The sequence below is a fragment of the Pavona decussata genome, unplaced genomic scaffold (assembly GCF_977016875.1).
Source record: "Pavona decussata unplaced genomic scaffold, jaPavDecu1.1 SCAFFOLD_609, whole genome shotgun sequence".
In the NCBI taxonomy this organism is placed as follows: domain Eukaryota; kingdom Metazoa; phylum Cnidaria; class Anthozoa; order Scleractinia; family Agariciidae; genus Pavona; species Pavona decussata.
Window position 1 is genome coordinate 51,276 of NW_028145863.1, and position 9,266 is coordinate 60,541.

General features: G+C 40.1%; 1 pseudogene; it reads left to right on the forward strand.

Annotated features, from left to right (window-relative positions):
* The first annotated feature begins 8,441 nt into the window (after positions 1 to 8,441).
* Positions 8,442 to 9,033, forward strand: LOC146449178 (carboxylesterase 1E-like; annotated as a pseudogene).
* The last annotated feature ends 233 nt before the right edge of the window (positions 9,034 to 9,266 follow it).

A 9,266-nucleotide genomic window follows, 5' to 3' on the forward strand; every position in this document is an offset into this window, starting at 1 on the left:
GCCAAGAGAAAGGCAAAACAGAGGAAAGGAAAGAGAAAAAAGACTGTGCCAAGCTGCAGTTGTGGAGTCCTTAACTGGGCAAAGTGCAGAAGAAGTTATATTGCCACTGTCAGATGACATGATCTGTCTGCAAAACACTGACAGTATTCACCCAACCGTTCTAGTGAAAGGCATAGATTAACTTATTTCTGAGGGCGGCCTATCTGTTGGTGCAGCCAGTGAAATCCAAACATATCTAACTAGCAAATCCATTGAATGGAACCCATTTGCTGTGTAAACTATTGGAGTGAGATTATGGTTTGATTTACTGTGGTACAAGTACATTAAATGTCATGCCGTTTTGAAGAATTTAAAAAAACCCAAAACTAATGATATCAACCTTCAAACTTTTTTGTCCTCCCCCCCCCCCCCTCTTCCCCAGATCCAGAGTAAAACCTTTCTGACCCCCCTCCCCCAAATAGGGAAGTAAACTTCGCTTGCCCCCCTCCCATTTGCCAGCCCTCCTCCCTATAAATAATGAACACTCCCTAAGACACTAGATCCCTTTTTTCCTCATACAAACCTTACAATTTCGCTATTTGCTACGCAAAAAACTCTTGATGAGTATGCAAGTGAGAAAAGGAACAGCATTCGATATGCGACAGCGACATGATATTTCAGATTCTTACTTGTTAAGCCATTGTCAGGCGTTGTGGAAATGACCGATTGGCAAGCGTTTGAATTTAAGCCGGCTATCGCGTTAGTCAGTTCCACATGGCTGCAGCCTTCCTTATTGTCTTCGTTTCTATTTTTGGCTGATTAGAGCTGTCACTAACTTCTACGGATTTCGTTCACGGTCCTCTGCGCACTTAATCATCACTTTGCGCTACATAATATATTATAAATTTTAATATTATTTGCACCAGTATTGACCAGCGTGTTTAAATATTTAAGACAGAGCAAGATGACAGCTCTTCGCATCTAGTAATCAATTAAATCACTACGAACATCGCACTTCACGCAACCCATAACAATTTCTTAATGACTGCCAAAGAAGCGCCCTTTTCGGCTCCTGTTTAACGATTCAGCACTTAAAGTATTTGTTTTTCGATGTGCTTGCTGTATGTGATTCGCTGCTTTCTTACGATGGATTTTAAATGCACATAACAAGACATGTTGATTATAGATTAAAAAGTCACGCAACTATTGTTCAAATAAGCGTGGTGGTCAACAATCGGCATCATTATTTTTTCAAAAAGGCTGACTCTCGAACGAATGTTTTCCTGGCTAGACAATGAATTTTCTAAAGTTTTGAAAATAGTGAGTGCGATACAACTTGGTAAGTCGATAGCTAATTAATTATCGTTGCGAAGAAATGATAAGAAAATTCAACAACAACAACGTTCCGATTCAGCCTAGTTCGCGTGACCTGCAATATCTTATTAATTCCGGCGGATCGATGGTCCATCTGCCTTAGCAGGCTTTTATAATTTTTCTACATTGTATTTCAAATGTTGCACATCCACGTATTTGCGACTTCAGTGAACGCTACAAACCCTAGACCTAACTAGATCAATATACCATCGGTGCGAGTGCAAGCATTTATAGCATTTCATACCATCGATATATACAACTTCATAGTCGGCTCATCTCCGGTGTAATATAATTTCTTCCTCACAGCTAATAAACCTAACCCTGACAATACAAAAAAGCCCATTAAACACAGCTTCGATAAAAGAAATGAAAAAAAAAATAATAAAATAAAATAAAAACATCCTCACCAATAAACCTAACCGTGACAATAGTCCATAAAAAACAAAGATTGAAAGTAAACGAATAAATTTAATATAGCACCGCGGATCACCCTCATATTAATATTCCTTGAGCTCGCTGTCGTCTACTTTGCTCTGCGTGCAGTGATCTTCTGAAGTCGTGCACATAACATGCCACGGGACTCCCTTGCGAAGTCGAGCAAAAACGTTAAGGTAAAATCGCGTTATTTTCTACCATTTTACCATAAATTCGACATGATTAATAGAGAGTAATGCAATACTGATATAAAACCTAAAAACAAACACGCCACTGACTAATGACTACATAATCGTTCATTTAGACATTAACATGTCTCGTGAACTGAAGATAATTTTGCCTTTAGTGTTGTTGTCGTCCTGTTTCTTCACTCTGGAGTTCGGCATTATTGAAATATACACACAGTACACTTTCAACTGAATGTTTCCGTGTTCTACGTGTTCTATGGAATTCACTCGGATGCGGAGAACTGGACTCTAAAACAACAACGTTTCCGCTTCAGCCTAGTTCGTGCAAAGTAATTCCTGGGAATCGCTGATCTACTGCCTTAGCAGACTTTTAAAAATGCTGGCCATATAGTACTTCAAATGTTGCATATCCACCTATTGGCGACTTCAGTGAACGCTACAAACCCTAGCCCTAACTTGATCAATATACATCGGTGCGAGTGCAAGCATTAGCATTTCATACAGCTCGATATATACAACTTCATAGTCGGCTCATCTCCAGTGCAATATAATTTATTGGTTTTTTTTTTTTTTTTTTTTTTTTTTTTTGCTTTATGGACTATTGTCAGGGTTAGGTTTATTGGTGAGGATGAGTTTGTTTCCTTTCTTTTTACCACAGCTGTGTATTATGGGATATTTTGTATTGTAAGGGTTAAGTTTATTAGCTGTAAGAATAAAATTAGATTACACCGCGGGTAACCTTCATATTAAAATTCCTTGAACTCGGCGTCGTCTATTTTGCTGTGCGTGCAGTGATCTTCTGAAGTCGGGCACATAACAAGCCACGGGACTCCCTTGCGAAGTCGAGCAAAAACGTTGAGGTAAAATCGCGTTATTTTCTATCATTTTACCATAAATTTCACATGATTACTAGAGAGTAATGAAAAAAACTAGAGAGTAATCAAAAACCCAAGGCTAAGCCATTTCTTCTTTCAAACTGGTACAGACCTCCGAACTCACCAATTGAGATATTTGATAGGTTCGAGGTCCTTCTGAGAAAGATTGAAGCGGAAAATCTTGAATCAAATATACTAGGTGATATCAACTGTGACATGATGGCAATTACCCCAGCTAATGAGGCTAGACACCTTATTGAACTCGGTGAATCGTATCAATGTGCTCAATTGATCAGGGAGCCTTCTCGCGCTACATCAAGTTCCAAATCACTTGTCGACTTATTTCATACCAATGAGCCAGACAAATTTGTTACATCAGGTGTGTCTCAGATTGGTTGCAGCGATCACAACTTAATCTATGTCTCTAGAAAATTAACATGCCCTAGGTCGCTCCCGCTAATAATTGAATGGAGACAATATAAAAATTTTGTGCCCGATGACTTTATGAATGACATAGCGCTGATTCCTTGGGACATAATAGAGCAAATTGATAATCCTACTAGAGCATGGGAGATGTGGAAACAATCAATTTTAGCAGTAGCCAACCTTCATGCACCTGTTAAGAAAAGGAGAGTTAGAAACTCGGAGGCTCCTTGGCTCACCCGTGAAATCAAAAGATTGATATGGGAAAGAGGCAGAATAAAGCGAATCGCAACCGTCACCAGCGTCAAAATTGATTATTGGTGACACGGTGATAACTGATCCTCATGAGCTAAGCAACGCTTTTAACAGGCATTTCACTGATGTTGGCCCTAACTTAGCGGCTAACATAAATCCTCCTCGAGTCAATTTTCGTGATTTTGTAGAATCCTGTGACAGCACCTTCGAGCTTGAACTACTCTGACCATTGATGGATTGCGCAAACTTGTGAACGATATTCCTGTGGGCAAGGCTGATGGCTTCGATGGTATTCCAACTTGCCTCCTAAAGTTATCGTTTACACTTATTGCGTCTTCCCTGACACATATTTTCAATTTAGTTATTTCCACTGGAATCATTCCCAAAGACTGGAAGAGTGCTAGAGTAACTCCAATTTTCAAAGCTCACTCGAGGGTTGACCCGGCTAATTACAGGTCAATTTCTGTACTTTATGTAATTGCCAAACTCCTTGAAAAAGCCATCTTTAATCAGGTATATGCATATTTAAATGACAATTAGCTACTTTCGAAATTTCAGTCTGGCTTTAGACCTATGCACTCTACTCTTACAGCTCTTATTGATATCACAGATAATTGGTATTGTAACATCGACGACGGTTTGACAAATGCCATTGTTTATTGACTTAGAAAAGGCATTTGATACTATTGACCATGAGATCCTCCTATCAAAATTGAAGCTGTATGGGTTTAAAGGTGCAAGTCTCAATCTTTTTTGAGACTACCTCTCTGATAGTACTCAAGTTACAGTTATAAACAACGATAATTCTGAAACTAACTTTATTGGTTGTGGGGTGCCTCAAGGTTCAATTCTTGGCCCCCTGGTATTCTTACTGTACATAAATGATCTCCCAAACTGTAAACGTAATCTTCTGTCAGATGTGAGAATGTACGCCGATGAAACTAATCTCACTCACGTTTGCCTCCAAAGATCCTGAAGAGCTGTTTTCATCCCTGACTCACGATCTAGGAAATCTGAAACAATGGTTGACTCTAACCGTCTAAGTCTTAATGTCCTCAAGACTAAATGTCTGTTTACAGGCACAAGCCAGTTCCAGAGAGTCTCTTTGCTCCCTAGTGAACCTCACATATGCCTTGATGAGCATTCAATTGAAAGAGACAATAGTTACAAATGCCCGGGCGTTCAGGTTGATGAAACACTCTCGTCGGAGGCTCACATCTCCGAAGTCGTCAGTAAAGTTGCTAAAGTACTTGCTGCCCAGAGGAGGCTAAGATCGATATGTCCCCAGAGTACCCTTGTCACGATTTACAAGTCATTGATTCTTCCGCATCTCGATTATTGCAGCGCTGTCTGGGGCTCTATCGGTAATGGCCTCAGCCAAAAACAAGAGAAATTACAAAACAGGGCTGCACGCATAATAACAGTGTCTAGTTGGGACGACAGATCGGCCTTGATTCTCAATGCTCTTATATGGAATAGCCTCGCTGACAGACGTGCAAAACAACTGAAATCTTTAATGTTAAAAATTGTAAATAACCTCGTACCCGAATACCTGTCTGATAAATTCGCTAGCGTTAATACCATTCATAGACATAATCTGCGAGGTGTACAACATAACTTGTTTATTCCGCGACCGAACACTGAGGCCCTCAAGAAAAGTTTTCGTTATAGGGGCGCAGTAACATGGAACAGTCTGTCAGCGGAGGCTAAGCAAGCCACTACTTTAAGGTGGTTTACTACAGTTTTAATGGAGTATAAGGGCACAACTTTTAACTCTTTTAAAAAAGGTTCCAAGCTGTTTTTCCCTTCACTATTTACTGTTTGCTTAAGTCTTTTACGATTCTATGTGAAATTTGAACAATTAAACGTCAACAAATAGCCAAAACGAGCGACCGAGTACCCAATGAGAGACTGGGCATTAGTAGGTTAAGTCACGTTTTTCTCAAATTCTACCCGTATGACCCCACCTGAAAATTTCAAGAATAAGAAATTGGGTCTGATTTAACATTCATGCAAAGTAAAATAAAAATCTGTGAGACAATTTTTGTGCAAACTAAGAGAATGTGAAATCAAAAATAGCTCAAAATCTGTCTTACAGATTTTTCAAAAATTTTGGCTCCAAACGTGATTCACCCGAACAAATCAACCGTGAAAATTTCATCATAAGTTGTACGGTAAGTTTTCGAGCAATCTTCGATCAAAGACAGGTTTTTACAACCTCGGACGAGAATTGAATTGCGCATGCCCTTTATTTAAGCTCGCGCTCATGTAACGCCACGTATCGCCTGCGAGAAAGGTACAGTAAATTTATAGCTCTTTTACCGAATGTTTATCAAACTTTTTTGCCATATTTTTTCGGCTTTAGGCTTGATTACATGTTTGAACGGAGTTTTGAAACTATCGCTACACATACCAAAGAGATTTGACGCCTTTCAAGTGCTGAAGTGGTTTTTGTTACTTCTTGAGGTTACTTGCGTCATTTTTGCACGCGCGACAATTACTGACGTGTGGCGGGCTATCATAGCGCGCGCTACTAAGTCTCGGAAAAACTGTAGTAAGCCACCTTAAATAGTTTCTATTCCGCTATTGTATTTTAGAATTTTTCTAACTTAGTTTTAGCACCTATTATAGGATTTTTCAATTGTGTTTGTTAATTTTAATGCCTTAGCTTTTTAGCACTAGGTTTAATGCGCACGGCTCTTTAGAAGACCACTTTTTAGTGATAAGGATTCCGTGGATAAATAAGGTTGTTATTATTATTATACTGATATAAAACCTAAACACACACACGCCAGTAATGACTATTAGACATCAACATGTCTCGTGAACTTACCTGAAGATAATTTTGCCTTTAGTGTTGTTGTCGTCCTGTTTCTTCACTCTGGAGTTCGGAATTATTGAAATATACACACAGTACACTTTCAACTGAATGTTTCCGTGTTCTACGGTGTTTGGAATTCACCCGGGGGGGGGGGGGGGTGGGATACTTGGGTTCAGTTTTGCTGTGTATCTGCCGCTGGCCTCTCAGAGCCCCTGCCCCATTAAAGCATTTTTGTGGCCAGTTATAGACCCCATCTTAGTCGCTGTTGGAAAAATGTAATTTTCGCGATCCCAACTAAGTCACTTTCTATTTACGCATCTATTTTGTTCTGGACGAGTGGTTTTGTGCTAATGTGTAACTGGTTGATATTGAAGCTTTGGTTTCAAGAAAAGAACGTAATGCGAGGTGATTGTTACATTTAATAACCAACAACTTTCTGACCTTTTTAACCGAGACCATTTTGAATCCCTACGTAATATAATTTTCTTACCCCAAAAATCCGAAAATGTGCGACCCCATTCTAGTAACTCTATTGAAAAAGCAACCCCATTATAGTCAATCCAGTCGTGAAAATGCGACCCTATCCAGTGGCACATCCCCATAAGCCTCCTATAAGTAAGTACCCTCCTCACCCGGCGGGGGGGGTACTCCCTTATATGGGCTATACGGGGACGTGCCATTGGATAGGGTATGGTTTTTGGCCTCTCTGTCCTGAACAGTGTATATAATTTCAAACAAGTCTGCCCTGGACCCGTCCTAGACAGGGTATAGTTGCAAGACTGTCGTCAAGTATTTGGCAATCCGAAATCAGAGACGTTAGTCTGTATTTATTTTAGCGAGCAATGCTTCACGTCGATTGAGTTTCCACTTATGGTTCACTGCTGCTAATGCGAAATTTTGGGATTTTTCGTCATCACTTCTAGGTAGTGTATTATTTTATCTGTTGTGATTGGTATTTGTGTTTCAATGCGTGGAACATCACGTCCGGTAAGTGACAGTGGGCCTTTAATGCCAATAAACACTTGTGTGACACAAGAGCTAGATGTTGTCCTTTGTCCTAAATAGGGTCTCAAAGTAGAGGACATTGTCCTACACAGGGTGGGTATTTAAGGTTAATTTCGTCCTAAACAGGGCCAGGGTTGCAAACCCCCAGCGGCACCCTGATACCCAAAAATGGGTAAAGTACCCCCCACCCCCTCGGGAGGAATTCACTCGGATGCGGAGAACTGAACTCTAAAACATAGTAATATCTAAGCAACAACTGTGGACGATAATTCTGCTGGTATACGTTGGATCAATTGTTGATCTCATCGGCTTAACAAATACAAATGATAAAAGAAGCAGAGACCGATACAACGTAGAATTACGGTTTAAAGGTTACCATATTTCGGCTGGCCAAACCAGCTTTCTTCAGGTACTGATAATGAAAATTTACATTGGGACATACGTTTATATAACAAATATGTGTTATATTTGTTATATTTGTTATATTTGTTATATAAGCGTATGCCCCAATGTAAATTTTCATTGTACCTGAAGAAGGCTGATTTGGCCAGCCGAAATATAATAACCTTTAAACCGTAATTCTACGTTGTATCGATCTCTGCTTCTTTCTACAACATAGTATTTGCTTTTCGTGAGCTGGGAGAAATAAAGATACGTACAGTCTGTACCATTCTTTAATCTGTAGCGAGTCGAATTTTGGAGGAAGCAAAAGAACTGCAAACAGTTTCTCTTCAGTGGAAAAATTTAAAAAAACAAGCCCGGTAAATCATGTTTATTTGCTTTTCCGTTTTCGTTTTTCGATCCGAATTCCCCACGATAAATAATGCAAGAATAATGCCTAAAGATTCACAGTTGAAACTCAAGATTGATACTGGAGAGGGGAGGAACGTGAAGGCAAGGTAAAACATAGCATTGAATCTTCCCAAGAGTTTTGGCGACGATTGTAGTTTGGTTCCGTAGCCAAACTACTGGAGGCGTCACGCACGTTATGTCACTTAACAGTCACGCAACATCAAGCATACCGATTCAAGCGGGGAGTGCAGTGTAGCTTGCTGAATCATAATAGCTTAGATCCACCGTCAGATGATGACCACATTTTATTTTCAAGCGATAGTTTACTCACTCCTTGTTTTGCGCACATATTCCACGATCACTTCAATAGTTAAAACAACTTATGGTCCAGTCAGTGGGTCAATAACTAACTTGCCAGCCATGGAACAAGACTGTTAAAAGCTACGTAGGAATCCCATTTGCCAAGGCGGAACGATTCTAAATTCCCAGCTGACCACCGAACAAGTGGACTTCAACGCTACAAACAAACGAAACTAACAAGATCTGCCCTCAAATTGTAGGCCCACCGGCCGGCTGAACAAACGCCCTCTGATAAGTGAGGACTGTCTACAGCTTAACGTGTTCATCCCTGCAAATGCAACAGCTCAGCGTTTGCGGTTATGCTGTGTATTCATGGTGGAGGTTTTATTAGTGGAGACACTACATTGTATGAGGGTGGATTGCTTGAGACCGAAGGGGACGTGATTGTTGTTGTAGCTGCCTATCGACTGGGTGCCCTTTGGTTCCTCATCTTAAAAGGAGACAGTCTGAGCGGAAACTATGGTGTGATGGATCAGATAGCGCCATGACATGGGTGAATCAAACTATTGCAAGCCTAGGTTATTGAAAATATTGCAGTGCAAGAAATAGCGGTTCCTTTTTGTAGTTTAACCCTTGGTCACGAACTGAATCTCAACTGTTGTTACTTTAGTTGATCGTTTTGTAACACTACGGATGTTTGCAATTGTTTGTGTGACCTTTGGAGAACCTAAAAGACCAAACGTTCGGTAAACAGACTTTAAGAGGATGTATTAAAACGATTGATTGCTTCATACCATTCGAAAGACGGTGAAAACCTTT